We start from the raw sequence: 25211 nt of genomic DNA, 5'->3' as shown, positions 1-25211 counted from the left end.
TATCCAGGGGACTATTGAGGAGAAGCAGGGTTTGGCTGCTGAAAGGGGGTTGGTGGAAAATCCGCTGAGATGACCAGTTGAGAGAAGGTAATTTCACTTTGTCATAAGCAAGAGGAGAGGAAAAGGTTACCCAGTGATAGACGGATTCAAGGTTCAAAGCGAGGAGGGCACGAGGGAATCTGGCATATGAGCATAACACAGTGCCTTTTTTCTGGGTTTAGATTGTTCTGCTGCAGTGATTTGAGTTGAGGTCTTTCGTCAGGTATTATCCGGTCCGACAGAGAAGGTTGTTGCTGTCTTATTACAGTTCACTCGTTTTCTGATCTCTGTTTTGCATGGTTAATGAAATCAGATTCCTTACTCCTGTTTTAGGATTGAGCTCCCCCTTGAGGTCATGCAGGCAGAAAGGGCCATGTTCTTATGTTTATGCCTCAGATGTCTTCGCCCTGTTTGTATGGATTCTACACACCAAAGGGCTTATGCAGTCAGGAAGAATAAATCGTATTTCTCTGTTTGTGTCCCAGAGAGAAAAAGTGTTCTCTCTGCTTATGCCACAGAAAGGCGAAGTCTTCTTTCTTTGTTTATGCCCCCAGATCTTCCTCCACTCGGAATGTAGAAGGGACTTTTCAGAGTTTGAATCATGGAGAGGACCCACTCCTCTGTTTATGTAAAAAATATTTTCTCCTAATCCTGTTTTGATTAACAGACCCATCAATCAATGAGATGGTTGAGTTCCGGAAAATGGCATTAAAGACATCCCATCCATCATATAACAGAGCTGGTTAGCCCACCCGGAACCCGAAACATCCAAGGTTCAGGACACATTTGATCTCACTGGGCCCCGAGCACCGCTAGTGTAAAGCAGTCTGTCAGGGAGGGTGGTGGCATGCCACATGCAGGCTGCCGGCTGAGGCGAGGAGCATGTGTTTGGGCTGGTGGGTCCTACTGCCCCTACAACACAGAGCCCTGAACCTAAGTAGGTGTGGTGGGTTCACGGTGCAGGGATGATTCCACCCACCCTAGTGGAAGCATTGGTCACATGGCCCACGATGTCGCAGTAGGATGCGGTCCCTGTGGTACGAAGGGAAGGTAGACATCTTCTCACTCCATCTCCTTTGGCACAGCCCCCAGAAAGATGGGTCTGAAGGAGGGACCTGCGACCGTGCTCTTTGCCTCATCAAGATATTTGGCGAATCTGGGGCCAGTTACGGACTCTGCAGCACAACAGTAGGTAGATGCAGTGAGTTGCACTGCAGAAATGGCCAAGACAGACATAAGTGGCCGAGGTTGATGCAGGATAAAACAGGATTCAGGACCACCGACCTCCAGAGCTCATTGCAGAGCTTCCGTCTTCATCACCACCATCTTGGAGATCTCGTAGTGCCTAGATTACCTTCTGTTCTGTTGCTTCATGATCTCTGAAGAGGACAGGTAGCAAAAGCAGTGCTGGGGTTAGTAACTGAGAAACCAGAGATAAGAGCAGTTGTCACTGGCTATTCCAAATTGCCTTCTGTGCATTGACCCCATCTTTCCATCGACTGTGCATTTAAGGATCATTTTTCATTTATTTCTCTAACTTCTTGGCTTTTGGCTGTTTGCAAGAGGTTACTTCTTGGTTAAACACATTTTCGACTTTGTCAGATGCTCCTGGATCACCTCTGCTGAGAAGGCTTTCAACTCCCAAGTCCGAGCATGCTGTAAGCCTTTCTTGATAACTTTACTGTACGTAAATTGAGCCAAAATGTCCACCTGATTCTGAATGATAACCTATTTCAGACAGCTTTAGACTCATGGTCCTCTACTAATGCCTAGTTCCATTCTGATCGTGTTTACTCTTTAACACCCCAGATATAAATGTGTAAATGGGCTCTCAAAAGATGTGCAATGTACTAAGAAGTTAACTGCCTTGGCACTCCATTAAATCTTCAAACCCTTTTGAATTCATTTTTAAATGTGAATCTTTAGCTTATATGTGCAAAGATCACATCAGAACTGCTACTGTGCAGCGCTAAGCTGTTGCAGTAGTTTTTTCCTACATAAATGCCCTTCGAACAATCGATAGGTCAGGGTTATCCAATGTTGGTACATGAGGAGCATGACTCGCCAGATTTTTTAGGATAACCACTACTTAGGTAAATGCGTATTTAGCTCCTTGTATGTAATTTATCGGTGTAAGCCTCCTATTTAATAAAGATACAGTTTTGAGTACCATAGCAGTTTATTTGACCCTAAAAACAGGTTTCTCTTTCTCTAATGAACCCTCCTGCAAACAATCTAAATAACTTTTTAGAGCGATGTTTCAGTGCACCACTCTCATTGGATCTCTCCTAGTGATGGGTAGTTCATCAAAGGGCTCCAGTTTAAAAGAAATAAAAATAAGACCTTTATCTCTGGGACTAATAAACAGGTGGCTTGTGAAATATGAATCTAAGCTCATCCTACGAACAACGGTGGCCATGTTGTAACACAATTTAATTTAGTATTTCTGTGGTACCCTTGAGTTCATTATGATTTCATCCCAGCTGGAACCTCACAGTAGGTGTCAGTGATTATCTACCACACTCCATTTTTTTTATTTTTTTATATATTGTTTTAATGAGACCCCACTCTATTCGAGTTTTGTGTTAGCATTTTAAGACATAATGGTTCCTTGCAGCGCTATACGGGGGGCGCTGCTATTAATGTAAACGGGTGGTAATTGAGAGCCTTAAAATTCAGATGCACAATGTGAAGTTTTCCTTCTCACTTCCTATCTCTTTACCCTGTAATATAATTGGTGATTTCTGCAACACTTTGCTTTGTAACTTTTTCTCTTCATTATTTTATTTCCTTTCTTCGTGCTGATCACTTCTTTCCCCTTCTCTTGTCTTCCTTTTCTTTCATGTTATCTGGTCCATCTCGTCGTTTTTCTGTTTAATTATCTCTTCCGGAGTAGCGTGCTACTCATCGAAAAGCGCTTCGACGCCTCGTCAGGGGTAGTAAGCGCTATATAAATACGATTACAATACAATACATTCTGTAATCTCCTCTTTTTATTCCATGCATTAACAGCTCTAGGAGATGCAAAAGCCCATCCACTGAAGGTTGATGAAGTTCCTGATTTGAATGTGTCGTTGTTTGATTTAATGTGGTTGCAAGGACATGTATTGATGCTTTCTTGCATAAGTGTAGATCTCATTCCACAACACTGCACTTCCACTCTCAGAAGACCTTTCTTGCCCTGCCTGACCACCTTATCTGTGCCTGGTCCTACAGCCACACCCGACCCATTCTGATCCCGCTCTGGTCAACTGCATCAGATTGAGGCTCGCTTCCCTAGTTCCCCTCCCTTTCACCACGCACACAACCATTCCTCAGAACACATCACCACGCAAAACGGTCTCCTCACCCTGTCCTGGCCCACATACCTGAACAGACACCTCAGCTTCCACACCCTGACCAGACACCTCCTCTCTGCCAACCTCTTGCTCGACCACATTCCCCACTTCCGAAGAGCTGGGGTGTCGTCTTTCCCTACCTGGCTTCTAAAATCTGGAACGACCTCTTATTACAAATTAGAGCCACAAGCTCTATTCTATAATTTCACAAAAAAACTGAAAACCTGGCTATTCCATTAGGACCCAGTCAAGGCAACTCATCCCCGTCTTATGCGCCAGAATACCCCTCCCCCTCCAAGTGTACGCCGTACAAATCATTATAATATTACATAACATTCAATTTTCAGTGCTGGGTCATTGCGTACATCAAACTTCTCTCACTGATCTAAAGTGGAGAGGGGGTGGTGTGATCTGCTTCCCTTCCGGAAGTAAAATACAAAGCCTGATCTGTTGATCTTTAGGCAACATCCAAAACACACACCTATTTCCGCTTATCATCATTAAGCTGGCTGGCTTTCTGCCAAAAAACGTGGCTCTCTATAAACTACCAGCACTTGTATTAAGGCTGTGCATCACTCATTCCCGGAGGACCTTTCTGACTCTCTAGTTTGAACAACTCTCACAACCTAAGATCGATCATCACAGTCTTCTAAACTCACCCAGACCTCCATGTGCTCCTTCTAGACTCCACTCGTACCACTTTCTCAGACCCAATCACGGAACTTCACTTCCTCTGGTCATCCAAAGGTGCATCTCACTCTAGGACTTCAAAACAGTCTTGAAGAGTCCTCTCGTGCTACTAGAAGGAAGAGACTGATCACTGCCTTATACTACCTTCACTCTTCATTAATAAGTAGATTTCTGCCTGTGTACCATAATAGATTTAGGCATGTCTTCCATTGTCTGTCTTTGCTGTTTGCTTACAAACAACCAGTGCTTAATGTGAGCCAGTGGTTTCCGGTACTCGGCCCGGCACTTAATTGTCAACGCAACTGCTCGTGACAGTCTGCCACAAGGTGGTGCTATCTGACTAAATTAGAGATAACCCCAACAGTTTATTACTTCTTCAGCATACAGTAAAATTTCCTATTAGTTGCTGCCCAAGCCATTCTTATAGCTTTGGGGGTCTGGAATAGTCCGAATTGTCACACTTTAGGAGAGTGATGGTTAGTAGTTGTATTGTTACTGTCATTGGCAGCATAGCAAGGGCAATGTGTGGTGCAAGCTGCAGTGGCCTCTTGGCGAGAGCCCTGGCACTTATTTTTTATTTTTACAAATTAAGCACTATAAACAGCATTTATGATCCCCTTTGATTCTGCTCACTTTTTGATGTATGTCAGTAAATCAAATCTGCCCCAGGAGTGCAGAATATGTGTGCATCAAGGAGGTTCATAATGGTTGATCAAGCAAAAAGAATGCTGAGGATGACAGAGGGCGTTAAAACAATAAGTATGTCTCTAATTCAGTATCATTCTCAGAAGGAAAACTGTTCTATGGCAGTATATTAGTGTAATGTCCACCAGCAACTGATCATTTTGCTGTCAGGAAAGCAGAGGTGGGTGTTCAGATTGCCTCCTAGCCCCTAGTTGCCAGGCCGCCATGTTTACAGCCGTAGACTTTTATTGACATCTGTGTCAGGTCACTTACATTAGCTGTTTTGTCCTGCTGCTTGGTACCTATGTCATCAGGAATCTATGAGATATCATAGGTGTTCTGTACAAGGTCCCAAGTTGGTTGGACTGCGAGCCGCCTGGTGTAGAGTTGGTGGTCCTATGTACTCCTGCATCTTTGTCACATTAAACGTTCTTATAACAGCCGTGCCTCGCCCAGTATTTAGCCGGGAGTGACTTCCACACTCTGAAGCAAGGATCTCCTAACTTATTGGTATGACCTACTCTGAGCTAAACAAGAGACTTTGCCCTGTCACTCCTTATGCTGTTGCTCAAACATCTGCACCCCCACACACTGAAGCACTCAACCAACATCAATAGGTGGTGCCAATCCCCTGCCCAAGAAGCCGTCTGTACAAGAGACTGACTGGATCCACTGAGCATCTTCTTCAGGGACAGATGGCAGACCGCTTGAAAGCATGCAGGTTGAATTTGACCAAATGAGTAAGTAAGAGGTAGGTAGAGGTGTAGGGAGTAAATCAGCCGTGATCACCGGTCCACTAGGGTGCAGCGTAACACCTGCAGGGCTCCTCAAACATAAAGGCTGGCTACATCACTGGTGGTAGGCCTGCTTTGTCCAAGGATTCCTCTTTGTGACAGTCAGTCTGACAAGAGCACATGTAGACCCAGGAATCTAGAAAACGTGCTGGTGTCCTGCAAGGTAAGAGAGAAGAATGGGGGTAGAGGTCTTATCTACACAGGTAATCCTCGGAGGAGCCCCATCTAGTGGGTAAGGCGCGCTGAGCGTCTCCCAGGTATTGCAAGCACAGATCTCAGGACCACGTGCCACCTTGATGGTGTCCTCCCTTGGTGCCTTGAGGGACTACGTGGCTGTTGGTGGCTGCCGGGTATGGGCTTGTAACGAGAGAAGCATGGCTGCCATGTGCCCCAGAGATGCATAAGTTACTCACTCGTTACTCGGTGACAGTTGTAAGCCCCTTAGCCGCCGTGGCATGTTGACACGCAGTACATTTTCAGGCTGAGAGTTTTGGTGCAGTTTAAAAACCCAGGACGCTGTGCGTCAACTGATGCAGCTGGAAAGAATGTACGACGCGGCCTGCACAGACAGCAATGAGGCCGACGGGCGCTGGAACGGGTTAGAAAATGTGTTTTTGGGTAGAGAGAATGATGCAACCGCAGGAAATCTTTCCGACTCTAAGCATCTGGAAAAATGACTCTCCCCCGCAGTGCATGCTGGGATGGCGCTAACGTCCCCCCACTTTGTGCTGCTCCTCTCCCCCTCTAGCATGCCGGTGACTTACCCACATATGTTTACAACGTTTATGACGTTAACAGCATTCACTGCACGATTATCCAGGTATCATATACAATGTATCTGGCCATTGAAAAGCAACTGCAGGATGAAAGCACATACTTGAACTGAAAGTGGAGGTTGCGTTTAGCACAGCTGGCAGAGCAGTGCACCTTCTCAGATCCCACCAGATGTGCAGGAACCAGGGTGAACTGCTGATCCAGAAGCGGAAGGGTGACTGCGTCATGAGCGTGGACCACTGGGAGCCGAGAGTAACTGGGGGGGGGGGGAAGCCAGGCGGTGAAAGCCACTTGTTGCCCTTCGCTCCGCACCAGCCCAGTCAGTTTCTCTGCCTTCAGGACATGTGGGATTAGCTGGGGAGTCCCCGGCGGCCCCGGGCATGGAGCACCCAGCAGAGCCGCAAACGCCCTTTCGGAGCCAAAGAGCAAATCTTTCACAGCTGCACTTGAGGTGGCTCGCGGGGGGAGGGGGGGGTTGCAGCCCGCACATCTTTGGTTCACAGTGAGGAACTGGCTACAGCGTCCTACGAAGCTGTGCATGGAAGATCACGTGACTTTCTTTAGGTACAAGAAGATATGAGCTCCTCCCCTCCAAGGATTCGTGTCCTGGACTGACCCCCCCCCCCCCCAACCCAAGGACAAGACGGAGCCTTCTTTGGGGTAGGGGTGCAAAACAAAATGGAGCAGAAGCAGCTCTGAGGGCGTGGGACCCCCCAGAAGATGTGAAAAGCAAAGACTGAAAAATGGGGAAGAAGGGAACACTGGTAAACATCTTGGCAAATATCAAAACTGGTGTAACCCCCTCTGTGATCATACTGGCCGCTTTTTCCCAGGTTGGTTGCTTTTCCAAATCTGGGAGGTGTGGGCTCACTCTGTGATCTGAAAAGGTCCAATGAAGAACAACGATCTGATTTTGATACTAAGCAATGTCACATCAAGTCTCCGGTGCAATAGTCACTAGAGTTATGGTGTGTGATCCAACTATTGGTTAACCATAGTCAAGATTCATGACTCTAGTATCCTTCGAGTCAGTCTTCTTGTGAGTTTAAATACGAACATAATCTTGCTAAGTTTTATATTTTTGCATAGTGCAGTGTTTGCCAGTTACTGAGCCTCTTGGTGCTGCCATAGTGTCAATTGAAATTGCCCTCTCTAGGCGGCGGCCTTATCTTAATAGAACCGGACTCATCGTGCATTATTCAACCAACTCGTTGGCAGTGCTTTGAGGCCCTATTTTGAATGGGCTCAGAGAATGGGGATGGATTTTTCTGGCGATACTGGGGGTAGGGATCCATGTAAATTTGTCAGTGAGGACCCGCACCAACCATAAATTGTATATTCAGTCATGAATATTTACAGCATGTGGACTTTATTCATCATGTTCCCCGTTACCTTATTTTTAAGTCACACTGGTTATAATGTCATTATTCTACACGCATTTATCAGGTTGAGTCACTTGTTCATGTACGATGGGCAACAGAATAAAAATCATGCATGTGTAACCATGAACAATACAAACATTATCCAACATATGTACACTGTGCTCAATATAAGCAAAGATTAAAATGCCGGTCTCTGACCAAAAGGATTGAAATCTAAATTCAGTATTTGCTGTTGCTGTGTAAAGTGCACCAGTTCAATATATGTGGACCCGAGTGAGGGTTATCACCAAAGTTCCTCAGGTGGGATACACGTGTCCATTAGTGCTTTTGTTTTGTAAACTTAAGAAAGCTCCACGTAATGGCACTTCAGTACTACTCAAGTATGCCTATGTGTTTCGCTCTCCAAGTGGGACAAATTCCATGAGATCTTCCTTGGGAACAGAAGTCAGGGAGACTAAGAAAAGAAAATGTACACAAATAAATACATCTGATTTAACATTCAGTCTCTGGTATGTCAGTAGATATACCATGCATGGGATGTGTCTTCTAGGTGGAGTGGAGAGAAAAGGGGGACAAGATCTGAACTTTTTGAATTTTGCCAACTAAAGATACTAATTGACACTTATGCTCCCATCTGTGGAACTTTAGTGAGACCTTCATTGGGGTCTTCATATATTGAACTGTTGCATCTACATCGAAACAGCAAATACTGGTATTAGATTTCAGTCCTATGAGTCAGACACTGGTATGTTCTTTTTCATCTTTATATGTTGTGCAATATGTGTATTATTCACCGACACATAGCAATGATTTTATGTTTTTTCTATTGTTTATGGTATATTAACAATTGTCTCAACCTGAAATTATGGGCATTGGTTAATGAAATAATAATAAATGTGACTTTAAAACAAAGGAAACATTTTGCATAAAATCTTCATGTCGTATATATTCATTATTGAATGTACAATTTATGGTTATTGTGGATCCTCGCATTTGGACTAGTTGGAATAAGCTCTCCACCAGAAAAACAAGGAAAAAAGATTTTCTGTTAAAAACCCTCACCCACCAGGGTCCCTTGGTGGCATGCTTCATCATTGAGTTCCTCCTGTTCCACTGCACAACGGGGTGTGCTATGACCCACGTGATATGAGGGAGCACGTTTTTGGAATATTTAGTCCATATCACTCCGGTAAAGGTAAGGATAGGATTTGGGGGCTGTGGGGTATTAAAGTGGTTACATAGGTATTTAGGAGGGCAGGCCCAGCTTTTCATCCTCCTCCTCCCTCTTTTTCTTTTTTAGTACTTGGAATGAGCTTCACATGCTGGCCCTTGTTTATTCCGCTGGCCCTTGTTTACTCAGCTGGACAGGATAGGTATCGTGCACATGGGGAAGCCATTTAGGTTTGGGGGTGCACGTGACTCGGATGGAATTCCAGACCCTTGGTGCGCAAGAGGAGAAGACCTGTCGGTGTCTCTTCCCCCTCATGGAATCTCCAGGTTTTTAATCATGCAGAAGCCTGCCTGCTTCCTGTCCCACATCGACAAATCCGGAAATACAAGAATTGCGTCCTGGTCACATGGAGTGAGGAACAGTGGGCACTGGCCTGCACCTAAAAACAAACATAGGAAATTAACTTAGCTCATTCTGTGCAGAGGAATATTTTCCGTGGTACCAAGGAGGTGCTAGACACTGCTGTAGCCTGACCGGGGAAGCTGGAAGGGCAGCAAGGTGTGATTTAAAGAGACACATGAAGAAAGCCACACTGTGGATCTAAGAGATCTGAAACTGCATCTGTCACTATTGGAATGTGTCTATCATTTTATGTACTTTTCTAATTGCAACTTCTTGCCTTGCCAGTGTAGTCCTTATGTTGTTAATGTGTTTAGCAACAATAATATAAATGTGGGGCAGTTGACGTAGCCGGAGAAATAACAGTTTAGGTTTATTCACTGTGCTGATCTGTGACTAGGATGGGCGAAGATAATCACGTGTCTACCTCAGTGCTCTAGGTAAGGGTACATAGAGGTATCAGTGTTCATATTTACAACTGCGTGGGTGTTTTACCTTCCTTCCTTTGCTTTCAGGTGGCAGCAGATGTCTTTCAATTCTCTGTACTCGTGCAGAGAGAGACTGGCAGATGCTCGGTGCTACAGAGATCCAGTATGAGAGACCTAGGAGGTAGAAAGCCTAGCATTGGAGGCAACTTGTATGGGTTAGGGTGTTGCCAGTAAGGTTATGATTAAAGGATTTTACATTCAAAGTCGGTGTGGGATGTTTTAGAGGTGATAATTACTTACTTAAATAGCAGTGTTAGTGGTTCTTATATTGCCCTGTTCAGTGGCAGCTGGTTAATTAAAAGAATAGTGGGACGAGCACACATTCACATGCTAACTTCCATCCATCCATAAGGGCACATGCTCACACCCATCCTTTCACAAGCACACGTGTACAAATACACCCATCCTTTTTTTCACAAGCACACATGCACATACACACATCCATTCACAAGAACCCGAGTGCACACACTTGCACCCATTCATTCAAATGCACACGTGTTGACACATACACCTACCAATTCACAAGCACATACACACACCCATTCACAAGTACACGTTCCCAAATACACGTATATTAATGCATATATACACACCCACAGACATTCAGTAACACACTTACATGGTGGACTGTGGTGGTGAAGGCAGGACCAGCGGATGGTGGAAGGGAGAAGCACAACAATCAAAGAAGGAGCTGGACTGAAGGCTTCAGGAAGGCAGGATTGAAGATCTTGCCACTTTCTCTCATTGGCTTGTCAAGGATCAACCAGTGAGAAGTTCACCATCCGTAATGCTTCACAGAGTTTGGTAGGGTCAGTGAGACTTGCTGATCTCACCACACTATCGAATTGGGAAAGGGTGGTGTGTGGCATCACTGATAGACAGCCCTGAGCACTTAAGGGCTTCAACCTAAACCAGTGGCTCCCAACCATTTGACTTCTGTGGACCCCCACTGTATCATTACTGGAAACAAGGGACCCACAGTGACTCTTTATTGGAATCTAGGGAACCCCACTGAGTCATTACTGAAACCTAATCAGTTAATATTTTTTAACTATCTAAGCAGTCGTGGACCCCCAGGTTCACCGGACCACAGGTTGGGAACCACTGACCTAAAGCAGACCCCCACTTTATCATTACTGGAACTTGGGGATCCCCACTACATCATTAGTGGGATCCGGGGACCCCCCCACTGAGTCATTACTGAAAGATGAGCCTAAACATTCTTGATGGTTTGTACTGCAAAACAATATATATAAAATACAGAAACAAGCATTCTGTCAAACATATACATACATGATAACATGTTCTTTAATTTGCAAACAAATAAAATTGTTAATTTTAATAGGAAATGGGGGGAGCTTTTTTAAATTCAATTGAAACAACACATCGTATATACTATATTCTGTTTGATGCCCCTGCACTGCTCCTACAAATCAATCTGGGGGTGCTAATTTATTTTTTTAGCCTCCAAGTTCAGATTTCTCAACATTTACAGTATGTTTTAAAAATGTCAGTTGTACATTTAGCCACTTTATTAATTTGTTAATATTAGTTCGTTTTCTAAGCCGCCACAGGCCCCCTGAGGAGGCTTTGCAGACCCCCATATGGTCCCCGGACCACAGGTTTGGAACCACTGACCTAAAGTACCATAACACTGACACTGTCTGTGATGCTCCCCTCCGTCATCAGAGGACCCTTTTCTTCTACAATCCTCAAAAGGCTTTCCTGGGTTGGTAATATTCTTGCCCTCAGGGCTGTAAGATTTTCAGCCCGAGAAACCTTGGCTCAGGCTGCTAGGCACCCGCGCATTAGTACACACAATGTGCCTGGCTGCCTGACCCTGACAAAAGTGTCTGTCAGGCTGACCTTTGCTCAGTTTGAGTGTCTTGCCTTTGAAAAGGGAGTACTGTGCCCTGATGGGTCACCAATGGCTCTATTCTTGACATTTATCCATTCATCTTACTGCTGGCATATCTGGATAAGCTGATTGGATAGCAATGGTTAGAGCACGTCTAGTGGTATAAGAGTGGCGGTGTACCAGTACATTATAGCAATAGTCTGCTGAATACTAATGAGTTGATGAGTATTTTGGCTGCGTTAAATAGTGTGAGTCAGCGAATCTTGTGAATACTGAGTGATTGAAAGCATTTTGCAGAGGCTGTGTTAGTAATAAAGGCTTCCATTTTCATAGTTGGAGTGAAGAGAGTTTAAAGCTTTCTGGCTGAAGTGGCGGATTCCAGAGATTCCGAAAGAGGGATGGTGTGCAGTCGAAGAGTGAATGTATGCAGTCTCAATGTTACATGCTTTTCGTAGAAGTTACTGTAGTGCCGCTCAGTATTGGATGGCTGTGTGGTAGTCCTAAATGCGTAGCTGGAGGTAGGTTCTAAAAGTTAAAAACAGGAAGCTAAATGAAGAGAGAACGCCATGGACAGGGATGGTGTAAAGCTGGGCCACTGGAATTGTGTGGCACAATCCGACACATTGTTTGGCAATATCACTTTATCAGGTTCTCATTTTTCAGTGTTCACTGTGGGTTTAACACCTAGAGGCAGAAATCAGAAACTGAAAGTTGACCTGACATTGTACGGCGAGAAGACTGTCACTGCGCTGCAACGCGTGCAGCAGTGGATTAGTAACTTTTGATCAATTTGAGCTAGAAACTATTATTTCTTAAAATCTACAAAATACTACAAACAATGATGAATTTTGGGGAGCGTGGCAGATGCATACTTATGCAGGTTGCAGAATCGCCTATTTTTAATGGCCCTTGTGTGGTGTGAGAAAAGACGAGGGCCAAACACAGGACTTGTCTAAGCTCACTGCATGAAGGGCAATACTGTGTTTGAGACACTGCCGGAGTAACAACAACCAGAGGCTGAGCCATTTGTGGGCTATCCTCGCCGAGAGGAGAGTGCAGTAGGATGATGAAAACTGTGTTGAATTTCAGGTGGTTTGTAGGGTTAAAATATGAGAGTGGAAGAGAGCTGTACGTGACGTGCATTGGTGCCTCGTTTGTGAGTGCTGTGTCTGTGGCAATTGTTTGTTACGTGATTTGCTGACGACGTTTGTGCGTGCTTGTAGGAGGCTGGACTGACTTGTAGTGAGTACCAAGGGGTACTTACACCTTGCACCAGGCCCAGGTATCCCTTATTAGTGTAGAGGGGTGTCTAGCAGCTTAGGCTGATAGAAAAGGTAGCTTAGCAGAGCAGCTTAGGCTGAACTAGGAGACGAGTGAAGCTCCTACAGTACCACTAGTGTCACTTGCACAATATCATAAGAAAACACAATACACAGATATACTAAAAATAAAGGTACTTTATTTTTATGACAATATGCCAAAGTATCTCAGTGAGTACCCTCAGTATGAGGATAGCAAATATACACAAGATATATGTACACAATACCAAAATATGCAGTAATAGCAATAGAAAACAGTGCAAACAATGTATAGTCACAATAGAATGCAATGGGGGCACATAGGGATAGGGGCAACACAAACCATATACTCTAGAAGTGGAATGCGAACCACGAATGGACCCCAAACCTATGTGACCTTGTAGAGGGTCGCTGGGACTGTAAGAAAACAGTGAGGGTTAGAAAAATAGCCCACCCCAAAACCCTGAAAAGTGGGTGCAAAGTGCACCTAAGTTCCCCAAAGAGCACAGAAGTCGTGATAGGGGAATTCTGCAAGAAAGACCAACACCAGCAATGCAACAACAATGGATTTCCAGACGAGAGTACCTGTGGAACAAGGGGACCAAGTCCAAAAGTCACGATCAAGTCGAAAGTGGGCAGATGCCCAGGAAATGCCAGCTGTGGGTGCAAAGAAGCTGCCACTGGATGGTAGAAGCTGAGGATTCTGCAAGAACGACAGGGGCTAGAAACTTCCCTTTTGGAGGATGGATGTCCCACGTCGTGAAGGGTCGTGCAGAAGTGTTTTCCCGCAGAAAGACCGCAAACAAGCCTTGCTAGCTGCAAAGCTCGCGGTTAGGGTTTTTGGATGCTGCTATGGCCCAGGAGGGACCAGGATGTTGCCAATTGCGTGAGGGGACAGAGGGGGCACCCAGCAAGACAAGGAGCCCTCTCAGAATCAAGCAGCACCTGCAGAAGTGCAGGAACAGGCACTACGAAGTGGAGTGAATCGGTGCTCACCCGAAGTTGTACAAGAGAGTCCCACGACGCCGGAGAACAACTCAGGAGGTTGTGCAATGCAGCTTAGAGTGCCGGGGACCCAGGCTTGGCTGTGCACAAAGGAAATCCTCGGTGAGTGCACAGGAGCCGGAGTAGCTGCAAAACACGCGGTTCCCAGCAATGCAGTCTGGCGTGGGGAGGCAAGGACTTACCTCCACTAAACTTGGACTGAAGAGTCACTGGACTGTGGGAGTCACTTGGACAGAGTTGCTGAGTTCAAGGGACCTCGCTCGTCGTGCTGAGAGGAGACCCAGAGGACCGGTGATGCAGTTCTTTGGTGCCTGCGGTTGCAGGGGGAAGATTCTGTCAACCCACGGGAGATTTCTTTGGAGCTTCTAGTGCAGAGAGGAGGCAGACTACCCCCACAGCATGCACCACCAGGAAAACAGTCGAGAAGGCGGCAGGATCAGCGTTACAATGTCGCAGTAGTCGTCTTTGCTACTTTGTTGCAGTTTTGCAGGCTTCCAGCGCGGTCAGCAGTCGATTCCTTGGCAGAAGGTGAAGAGAGAGATGCAGAGGAACTCTGATGAGCTCTTGCATTCGTTATCTAAGGAATTCCCCAAAGCAGAGACCCTAAATAGCCAGAAAAGGAGGTTTGGCTACCTAGGAGAGATGATAGGCTAGCACCACCTGGAGGAACCTATCAGAAGGAGTCTCTGACGTCACCTGCTGGCCCTGGCCACTCAGAGCAGTCCAGTGTGCCAGCAGCACCTCTGTTTCCAAGATGGCAGAGGTCTGGAGCACACTGGAGGAGCTCTGGGCACCTCGCAGGGGAGGTGCAGGTCAGGGGAGTGGTCACTCCCCTTTCCTTTGTCCAGTTTCGCGCCAGAGCAGGGCTGGGGGATTCCTGAACCGGTGTAGACTAGCTTATGCAGAAATGGGCACCATCTGTGCCCATGAAAGCATTTCCAGAGGCTGGGGGAGGCTACTCCTCCCCTGCCTTAACACCTTTTTCCAAAGGGAGAGGGTGTAACACCCTCTCTCTGAGGAAGTCCTTTGTTCTGCTTTCCTGGGCCAAGCCTGGCTGGACCCCAGGAGGGCAGAAACCTGTCCGGGGAATTTGCCCTGAAAAATGTGGGGGCACCTTGGCTAGTGCCAGGGTGCCCACACACTAAGTAACTTAGCACCCAACCTTTACCAAGTAAAGGTTAGACATATAGGTGACTTATAAGTTACTTAAGTGCAGTGGTAAATGGCTGGGAAATAACGTGGATGTTATTTCACTCAGGCTGCAGTGGCAGGCCTGTGTAAGAATTGTCAGAGCTCCCTATGGGTGGCAAAATAAATGCTGCAGCCCATAGGAATCTCCTGGAACCCCAATACCGTGGGTACCTCAGTACCATATACTAGGGAATTATATGGGCGTTCCAGTATGCCAATGTAAATTGGTAAAATTGGTCACTAGCCCGTTAGTGACAATTTGTACAGAGAGAGCATAACCACTGAGGTTCTGGTTAGCAGAGCCTCAGTGAGACAGTTAGGCATCACACAGGGAACACATACATATAGGCCACAAACTTATGAGCACTGGGGTCCTGGCTTAGCAGGGTCCCAGTGACACATAACAAACATACTGAAAACATAGGATTTTCACTATGAGCACTGGGCCCTGGCTAGCAGGATCCCAGTGAGACAGTGAAAACACCCTGACATACACTCACAAACAGGCCAAAAGTGGGTGTAACAAGGCTAGAAAGAGGCACTTTCTCACAGTGCTGTTATTGGAAGCTGTGTGTGGCGTGCACTGGTGACGACGTTTGAGAGTGCTGTGTCTGGGATTTGTATGTGACGTGCATTGCTGATGACGTTTGGAGTTGTACGTGCGAGGTGTATTGGTGCGACGTTCAAGAGTGCTGCGTCTGTGGGAGCTATACGTGACGTACATTGGTGACGTTTGTGCGTGCTGCTTCTGTGGAGTGGAGGGTAAGGAAGCCGGGCTAGAGGGGGCTGAGTGAGTGGGTTAAGAGAGACCGTAGAGCGGGTGAGGATACGGAGTTAAGGGGGTTCTTGCTGATAGCTGAGACGAGGGATCTGTGGGAATGGCTGCATCTATCACGTGCGGAACTCAGTCTGGAAGCGAGGGGACAGATGAACACGGCCCAGTGTGGACCTGCCCTTTCCATTCCCGGATTTGGAGCTGGTCCTGGGGTGCAGTCCCCGGCCTGCGCACTGGCAGCATGTGTAGACATGTGGGCTCACCCCTGCCAGGGTTCTCCGAAGAGAAACCTGGCACCTGGGGGTTGTGTTGGAACAAATGGGTTGCTGTCTGGCTCTGACAGACCAGCTCCCGACCCCGCTTCCACCCTCTCCCCTCCCTTCCCTCTCTGCCAGACAGGGCGGGGTTTGACTCTATCCCACCTGTGGACGGCCAGCCCTCTGCCCGCCCGCCCCTCCCTAGGAATGTCTGATGCCCGAGTCTGGAGCCGGCAGATGCATTCAGCCGTGTTTGGTTCAGATTCGGGCCCAGGGAAAGAGATTGAACTCGTACCCATAAAGTCTATTTTAATTTTACCAACTGCGGCCACGGCATCTTTATTGTAGCTCTCTCGGCCCTCCCCCTTGCACCCTTTGCTCTTCTAGTTGTAATCCTTCTTGTTTTGCACCCCTTCCACCTCTTGTTCACCTCTGCTCTTGTCCCACTGTTCCTCGACCGCTTCTCCCTTGTGTATTCATACCTCTGTTTGCCTCTCTCGCTCTCCGGGTATTTTCTACCTTCGTTCTTGATTTATTTTATTATTTACCTTTACATTCTCTAAAGTGCTGAGTCATCTTGAGAGGTAGTATGATTCTGTTCAGTAAAAAAAAAAAAGCAAAAGAACCGGAAAATTCAGCCATAAACAAAAGTTGAATGAAACTGCAGTTTAAAAAGTAATTAGCCACAAGATTAGAAGCAACAAACACATCAAAGGGACCACTTTCAAACACTTTAGTGGAACCCTTGATGAAAATTGTCGTATGTTTTTAAACATTTACAATAGCCGATGATATTTGAAACTGTCCGGGTGGGAAAGGCCAGCGAATTGCACAGCTTGGGTGTTGCAGTGAAAAACAATTATTCGCAGTATTTTAAGGCCTGTGAAATTCTGATCCAGTATACCATAAACTGTGAGTCATTGTACATCAGACGGTCCAGTGCCGGGTCTGGCGAGCCGGATCCAAGTCAGGATCTCAAGATACCCACTTAAGATACTTTTCTATATAATGAATGTATATGGCCAATGAGTATCATAACATCTTTGGTCTAGATACACACGAGAGTGAGTTTTGAGGCTAAGCGCCCCTCAGTAAGCTCCTTCCATGCAATACACGCAAAAGATAAACTGGAAACAAAGGTAAGAACAAAGCTGATGTGGAAAACTTAAAATGAGGGAGATGTGATGATAGTTCCGAGCATCAGCATGGACAGTGGAACTCAAAAGTGCGAGACCAGGAGTTGGAAGCCGCACAAAACTATTTTACCCTGGAGGACCCTTAGTCAGAGGCAGGAAAGTAAGTCTGTTTATTTCAGAATTAGGCGATCCAAACTTGGACCGGATGGAAGAAGACTATATCAGGAATTCCTTTGAGAAGGCTTGGATTGTTTGAGTGAGTAAGTATCTAAGCCTAACCACAATTGCTTTTTTATCTGTCTTCTCGCACTTTTCTCACTGTAATCTTGATCTCCACTGCCTCTTCTTTCCCTAGAGTTTCAGTGGTTGCTCCTTCCACAGAGGGCATATAGAAGCCAAGCCTGGCAGCTCCTTGTATATCAGTTTGTGATACACTGTGCATTAGTAGCACATGATACTACTTGTCTTTCTGTTGTGTGTCTGTTACCATTGCATTTGCACGCCATCCTCCAAGTTTTCTTTTAATTTCCACCACACATTTTCTGCTACACCCTCCGTTTTTCTCGCTCTGCCCACCCTTCAGTGTTCTGTTCTCCCCCCCCACTTACATTTCTTATCCCCCTTTTTATCTTCACTCAAATTTTTCGCCCATTTCGAGCCCTCATCACCTTTTAAATCTAGTTTTTTTTCAGTTTGTGTGTTCAGAGAAGCACCCTGTGTCTGCCTTGGATCCAGGAACAGATGCATGTGTTGTGCAACCTTCCGCCTGGCATCTGATGCGGAGCAGGTGCACATGTGGGAGGACTGAGGTCACCTCGACCTTGTCAACATGTGCTCTGCTGGGCATTGATAGTCAACAGATGCAGGGCTCGAAGAGATGCAGAGGCCACAGTGTGTGGATTGCCAGGCAACGATGATGGACGTCAGTGGCAAGTTACACAGGTGTGTGAGCAGTGAGTAGGGTTGAGTGCCCGATGAGACCATGAATGCGTGAGGTGGTACTAGAAGGCAAGTTGTACCGGTGTGTGAGCAGTGGTGGTGTGTGCCCGAGGAGACCACGAAGGAGGGAGGTGGTGCTAGAACACAAGTTGTACCGGTGTGTGAGCAGTGGTGGTGTGTGCCCGAGGAGACCATGAATGCGTGAGGTGGTACTAGAAAGCAAGTTGTACCGGTGTGTGAGCAGTGGTGGTGTGTGCCCGAGGAGACCATGAAGGAGTGAGGTGGTGCTAGAACACAAGTTATACCGGTGTGTGAGCAGTGGGGGCGAGCGCCTGATGAGACCATGAAGGCATGAGGTGGTGCTAGAAGGCAAGTTGTGCTGGTGCGTGAGCAGTGGTGGTGAGTGCGTGATGAGACCAATGAGTTGGTGCTACAAGGCAAGTTGTAACTATCTCAGAAGTGCCACCCTTCTCTCTAATATACATTTTGCTCATGAGGTTGGGATGGATGTGAATAGCGTGGTGCTTGTCCACTCCCCCCGTTAGCGAGAGATATCACAACACCGTGTATGAACATTAGCTTGCTCTTAAGAATAAAAACAGCCTCTTTTCTTTGGAAAAGCCGATACTCGTCATTTACATGATATTTCTCTCAGTTTTCGCAGAATGGTGTTAGATTTCTGTATCTATGAAGTTTGCAGCTCTCGCTGACAAAATGATTGTCAATGAATAGTTTGTTCCAGCCTTCGTGGTCCAACACTGTGCTGTTTTTAGCTTGGTGTGGCTTCCTAGCACCTCTGTTTTTGCTGGCTCGTATGAAGTCCGATAAACCAGGTTTTACTGTTGTTGTCGGGTGCAGGCCCTGCAGTGGGGCCTGCACCATGGGCAGGGAGGTGCTGGAGTCAGTAGTGTCGACCTTCGGAGATTCTTTCTGGCCAAGAAATGTCTCACGCTGGAGCCTCTTCTCTATCAGGGATCTCATGGCACATCGCTGCTTTTGCTTGTCTTTCTGCCCTTAGTGTCCCAGATTCGGGTGAGCGTTTGAACTGCAGCATCAAAGGGCTGGTAGAGTAGCGGCTGAACTAAAACCACAGCCCCAGAAATAGCGAATGGTACATGTTGTAAGAGAAGGAGGAAACTTGAGTTCAGATCCAGGCAAGCCCCCTTACAGTGGGCGAGCTTCGTCAAATGAGTTTTATCTCGTTATGCTCTTGTTCTTGTGTATGCTGAGATGATGGTTTACTCCAGTATTCACCATTAAAGTGAAGCAGACATTTAAATCATTGGTCAACACTCTTCATGGGTGATACCAACAGTTGTGATTTATTCGTGCAAGGAAGGCCTCACAGTCACAAAAGGCCTGGTAGCAGTGGAGCACAACCAGAGATCTGCAGATGTTTATGGATCCTGCACTACGAACTGGGATGTAGGCGCGAGGGGTACGTTTAGGGTTGAAGAGTTGGTGGTCTGCACTGGAGCCTGACGCCCTCCACATCTGTGCGAACCTCCTGCGGTGTCTGCATGTTTATCTGTGCATTTATAGCGCTTAACAGGAGGGCTATAGGAGGGCCGCCGTGTAGGATGATCCCCGCACCTGCGACGAGCTCACAGGGTGTGGGGAAAGAGACCCAGCCATGTATGCTCATTCGCTCCTTGGCACGCCTCTCTTCCCTTTCTCCCCCAAGACCGTACCATGTCGGCAAAGAAGTGGGCCTTTCGCATTGCCAGAGGTTGTTGAACGAAAACCCAGGGCTTTTGGAAAATAGTTGTGTACTATCGCAGTTTTGTCTAGCACTGACAGGGCCCCAGAGAATAGGAGACGCTCCGGGGAAAGCGCATTCGCCTTTTTGGGCTGGGCAGAGCTTTGACTGGTCCGGCGTCTCTTGTGTACTTTCAAACAAACCTGAGTTTGCGGATTAGGGGGCGGGGAGGAGTGATTGGGCTGCACGGGGAGCGCTGCCCTGATGGACTCCAGATGTGTTGGTTTTGGAAGAGCCAGTTATGAAGGAGGGAGAGGGAGAGAGCGAGAGTGGACTGGGCGGTGGAGCTGCCTACGGTTTGTTTTTGAACGACAGCCTCTGCCCGCGGCTGCTTTCAGTCCTCTTACTGCCGCTGCCTCCCGGACCGGCCTGTGCACCTCACACCGGGGCCAGCTGTCCCCCGCGCACCTGAAATGTGCTCGCCAGGCCGTGGCGCACTCACCTCCGGTGACGCACTCACCTCATCTCCGCGGGGGTGGGCGGCTGTTACCTAGGAACCAGCCAGAGCGCCCTCATTAGGAGAGCTGACGTCGTGGAATAGAAGGGGAGAGTTGTGTCTTGGAGTGCAGGGGTGGATGAGAAATCCTGACCGGCCCATCTCTCACTGTCAGTGTAGTGTGCCTAGCTGGCTATGCCCATCTCCGACTGCAATGTAGTGAGTGCCTAGCTAGACATGTACATCTCTGTCTGGCCCTGTAATGCCTAGCTGGCCATGCCCATCTCTGACTAGCAGTGTAGTGCCTAGCTGGCCATGCCCATCTCTGACTGGCAGTGTAGTGTCTAGCTGGGCAGGCCCGTCTCCGACTGCATTGTAGTGCCTAGCTAGACATCTCCGTCTGGCCCTATAGTGCCTAGCTAGACATGTCAATCTCTAACTGACCATACGGTGCTAAGATGACCTCCGACTTATCTTGAAATGGCAGGCTGAATAGGCCCGTATCTTAATAGTGAGTATAGTGTCGAGCAGGACAAGCTTATATCTGTCCTTCTAGTTCCAAGATGAACAGGTCCATCTCGGGTGGTCCACATTGTGCCAAACTAGACCTGCCCACCTCGACTTAGACACATCCAGCTCTGGTTACCATATGGTACCTAGTTGAACAGGCCCATCTCTGGCGGTCCCTTATAGTGCCGAAATGGACAGGCCCATCCTGACCTTGTTAGTGCCAAGCTGGGCGGACTCATCTCTGGCTGTCCTTGGGGTGCTGGACGGAGTAAGCGAAATTATGGTTTAGTGAACCTGCCTTCTCTGTTTACCTCACAGTCTCCAGATTAACCTCTGTTACCATACCCTGTGGTTGTATCTGACCTTCCTGAATACACTGTGCAACTGCCACCCTTGCTTGGAGGCTGTTCTGTGCCTTGCCCAGCCTTCCTGCGAAGAAATATTACAAATATTTTAAGTTACTCTTGAGGGCCTTCTCTTGCTTAGAGCCATATGTAAGAGTGCTCGACAGCTGAAAGATGTTTGCACTCTTTCATGGTGTGCCTTCTTTTGTACTCGCCTCTGATTCCATCCTGTGGACTAGTATCCACGTTTACATCCTTCAGCCTCATTCCAAGTGTTTTGAGTTTTGAACCACGTGACATTTTCTTTTTATGTGTGGAGCTTATTTAGTGGTGTACTTGAGGGCACATTCTGTGGCAATGCAGGGTTGATTGCGAGGCATATTGTGTACAGAGTGGATGACGCATTGTACGGCTATGTGTAGGCTAGAGTGACCAGAATGGGAGCCACGGTGCATAGTGGTGCACTGGTCCTGTGGGATGATTGGGTGCATGCTATAAAGAAGTGTGAAGAGCCCATGGAGGAGGGCAGGACCAGATCGTGACATTGTGCGAGGCCTGTTGAGAAGATTGGCCTACGCATAGGAAGGGCTTGTGGGGCTGAGGGAGCGGAAGGGGGTGGAGATGTTTTGAGTAAACCTGCAGAATCCATGTAGTGGACGGTGGATTGACATGTAAGGTGAAGTATTGCCTAGTGGGAAGGATTGCAGATGTGTGCTGTATGGAAGTGTGCGGGCCCATGCAGAGTACTAATGTTGGTGTGCATAGCTAATGGCGATGACCATGGGTGGACATTCAAGGGTAGTATGGAGAGACCAGGGAGAACATCGGGGCACTGCGTAATGTACTGTTGAGGGTTAATAAATAAGATTGTTGTTGAAGTATGTTGTAAGATAAGAGTGAAGGACCAGTGGAGAAAGATGCTATATATGTTAATGTGAGTGGCCCATGCAGAAGAATGAGGTGTTAGTGTGGAGTACTTATTGCCCCCCTTTGCAGTATTGTGGGGTCCAGTGAATACAATTAGCAGTACCTTTTATTAGAGGGTGTAGCCGAGCTGTGTTATCCAAACTGGGACCGCATCGCAATGCGAGACAAGCACACATGCTGTCTTTAGAGATGCGCACAATAAAAGTGACCACAGATTTAAATTGTTGCTGGAGCCCTGCTGCCCTGGTCATATTCCGCTGGAAAACTCATCTACACTTTTCCCATTCAGCCCCTCTCCTGAGTATTTTGTAAATCTCGAATGGCTTGCAGTCCTGTGCACACCTGATGGACAGGCCTGAGTCACGTCTGGACAAGTCTGAGTCACACCTGAACGGGGTCTCTTCAGCACATCATGGGTCTAATGTTCAATGGAATGCGTTTTACATGGCTCCTCACCAGCCCCCAACCCCCCAAGCTCAGAGTCTCATAGAAACCAACACTTTAACATTTAGTTTTTTAGCAGTTAAAAGTGGATTTTGATAATATTCTCTCTGCCGTGGGATATTCTTTGTCGTTCTTAAACAATATGTTTTTTTTCTTATGTGCTGGGACCACAGAACTCTTTTACATTTTAAATGCCCCTTTAAAACATACTTTACGGAGAAAACCTGCTTATTTACATAAAGGCATATATATATATATATATATATATACACATACAGATGAAATCACATTCTGATGCGAAATCACATTTTAGTTGCTTTTAAAAGCAGAAAAAAATAATCAAAAAATGGTACTGTCATAGGAAAGAAGTTTGACACTGCTGCTTGAATGTCCCAAAGAGCGCCACTGCTCCTGAGCACCGAGCAGTGGCAGTTAAGATAGTTTATTGTTTTCACTCTGTACAGTGAAACCCTGAACACTAATCTCCTTGCTGTGGCAGAGAGTAAAGTTTTGTGGATCATTTTAACTTAATTAAAATGTTTTTCTGTCACAAAGAACACCCCACGATAGAGGACATAATATCAAAATCCGCAAACAGATGCGAAAATAATGACTTTTTAAGACTATTTGCCATATGAGACTCAGTAGTTCCTGTGGTGGTGGGTGTGTGGGGGGGGGGGGGGGCATGCACAGGCCATTTCATTGCTTTGATTAACTAACGCCCATGTGCAGAAGAGACTTGAAAGTAAATTTTTTGACAAAGCGCTCAGCAGCACACGGTAAATCTGGCCACAAGGTGATGCAAAAGACCATAATTGAACATCGGCCTCAGAGAGCCTCCAAAGAAAAACACTTCAAGCTCAGAGGGTCTCCCTCCATTTCATAGACTTAGAGTTTCCTACATAGTGGTTTCAGCATTCACTCTTTAAGGCCTCAGGCTAAATGTGCATATGATCAGGGTTCAAGGCCCAGATGGATCCTCATCCGTTTCAGATCTGCTCCTCAGGACTCTGGGAGTAAGTTTTTCAAGAGGTGAGATCTATAAATATATGGCTAGTGCAGGTATGTTCCCCTGTTGTGATCTTTGTAGTTTGAATAGTGTTTGTCGCTACTTCTCCAGGGGATGCCACCCTGACCCCTCATTCAGCACTTTTTTCCTTCCTCACCATGCTCCTACAATATGCAGTGTTATGGGTAATGTCAATAGAATTTCCAGATGTTTTTTCCTACAGACCTTGTCGGTCACATTTTTGTCTTTCTTATTGTCGGCACGTAACTCTACTTAAGAATGGAACATTTACATTTTTTCACTTGTTTATTTTTTTCTTACCAGAGAGATTGAGTCATGCTTTCTCTTTTATCTCAGAGTTTCAACCTTCAGAATCCGCCCTATCGAATTAACTAGCCTGAAAGGTGAGGTCCGTACAACTGGTTCTTCTGCATTTTTGTTATACTTTTGGATGCCTAACTAACTAATAGAGGCAGTAGTGATACTTCCGGGTCAACAGGACACTTTCATAATCAGTGGTTTGTGACGTAGACCAGCCTTCATTTAAACGGGAAGGTTGCCGGGTCTCAAATCGTTTCACCCATCATGCATCCTGGTTCAATCAGCGAACGCAACATTGATGAACTTTCTTGAACAGATAGGGGCACGAAATCCAGACTCAATTTGAGCCACCAAGTTTGGCAGGGGCTTCTGGCACCAGACCTGTATTCAGAACCAGACATGCATATAATATCATTGCTTTTGAAAGACTGAAAAAACCCAAAAGCCTACAAACCAAGTGACCTTTACATGAAAACGCTGCAGTGGGTTCTCAGCTACTGTGTTCTGAAGATCTGTCAGCCAGTGGGGCTTTCCACAACTTTTGTTGAATTTCTTCCTTCACACAACCATTTGAAATGTTCACAGAAATGAGGCTCTTTGTTAATGTCTTCTCTCCTGGATGTATCTTGGCTAGCGCAGAGATCTCTCTGCACACTAGATGGAAAGAGAGCCTTTAGATTTTATCATGATAACAAATATAAAATAAATTACTTGTTGGCTTTGGGACTACTTTGGTTTACATCGTTTTTATTGAGCGAGAACACACCTTACTTACAGTTGTGTAAACATTCCACAAAATGCAAAAACACTCCACACTGAAAGAATTTCCAAACTTAGGCCACAACCCTTTCCATATAGGCTACTACAGCCCAAGACTCCTCATTCAACCCCTTAACAAGCCAGATGGAGAGAGCATTAGGAAGAGGGAGGATGGAGGAGTAAGGGTAACAGGTTAGGGAGGGAGGAAAGCAAAGAGAATGGAGTATGTTGCAACATCAGACAATACAAGACCAAAACTACAGGAATATAACTCTTACTGTATCACCATCACCCATTTCAAAATGAGAAAATCAAACAGTGTAAAATTCTATTTACTCCATGCCCAATCCACACGTCTCATGAAGTCCAGATCAAATATTTGGGCTAAGGCCATCAATAAACAGATGCACAACATCTGTGCTGGAAAAAGATATTCCTTTCTGGAAGAATTTCAGTCTCTATGAGCTCCTCATGGCGCCCTCAC

The 25211-nt window shown here is 46.5% G+C and overlaps 1 protein-coding gene across 2 annotated transcripts in view; it reads left to right on the top strand.

Annotated features, from left to right (window-relative positions):
- CREB3L2 (cAMP responsive element binding protein 3 like 2) overlaps nt 1-25211 on the top strand; it is a 147053-nt gene that overhangs the window by 27502 nt on the left and 94340 nt on the right. The window contains exon 1 of one of the 2 annotated variants that reach the window (XM_069227969.1): nt 20255-20273. The exons of the other annotated variant lie outside the window; for it this stretch is intronic. The gene's annotated coding sequence lies outside the window, so the exon portion shown is untranslated. Of the gene's footprint in view, nt 1-20254; nt 20274-25211 lie in introns of those variants that run through there. 2 annotated transcript variants of the gene reach the window in all.

This window comes from Pleurodeles waltl, chromosome 4_1 (assembly GCF_031143425.1).
Source record: "Pleurodeles waltl isolate 20211129_DDA chromosome 4_1, aPleWal1.hap1.20221129, whole genome shotgun sequence".
NCBI lineage: Eukaryota > Metazoa > Chordata > Amphibia > Caudata > Salamandridae > Pleurodeles > Pleurodeles waltl.
The sequence above is the reverse complement of the archived record's forward strand: the minus strand, read 5'-3'. Positions and strand labels throughout refer to the sequence as shown.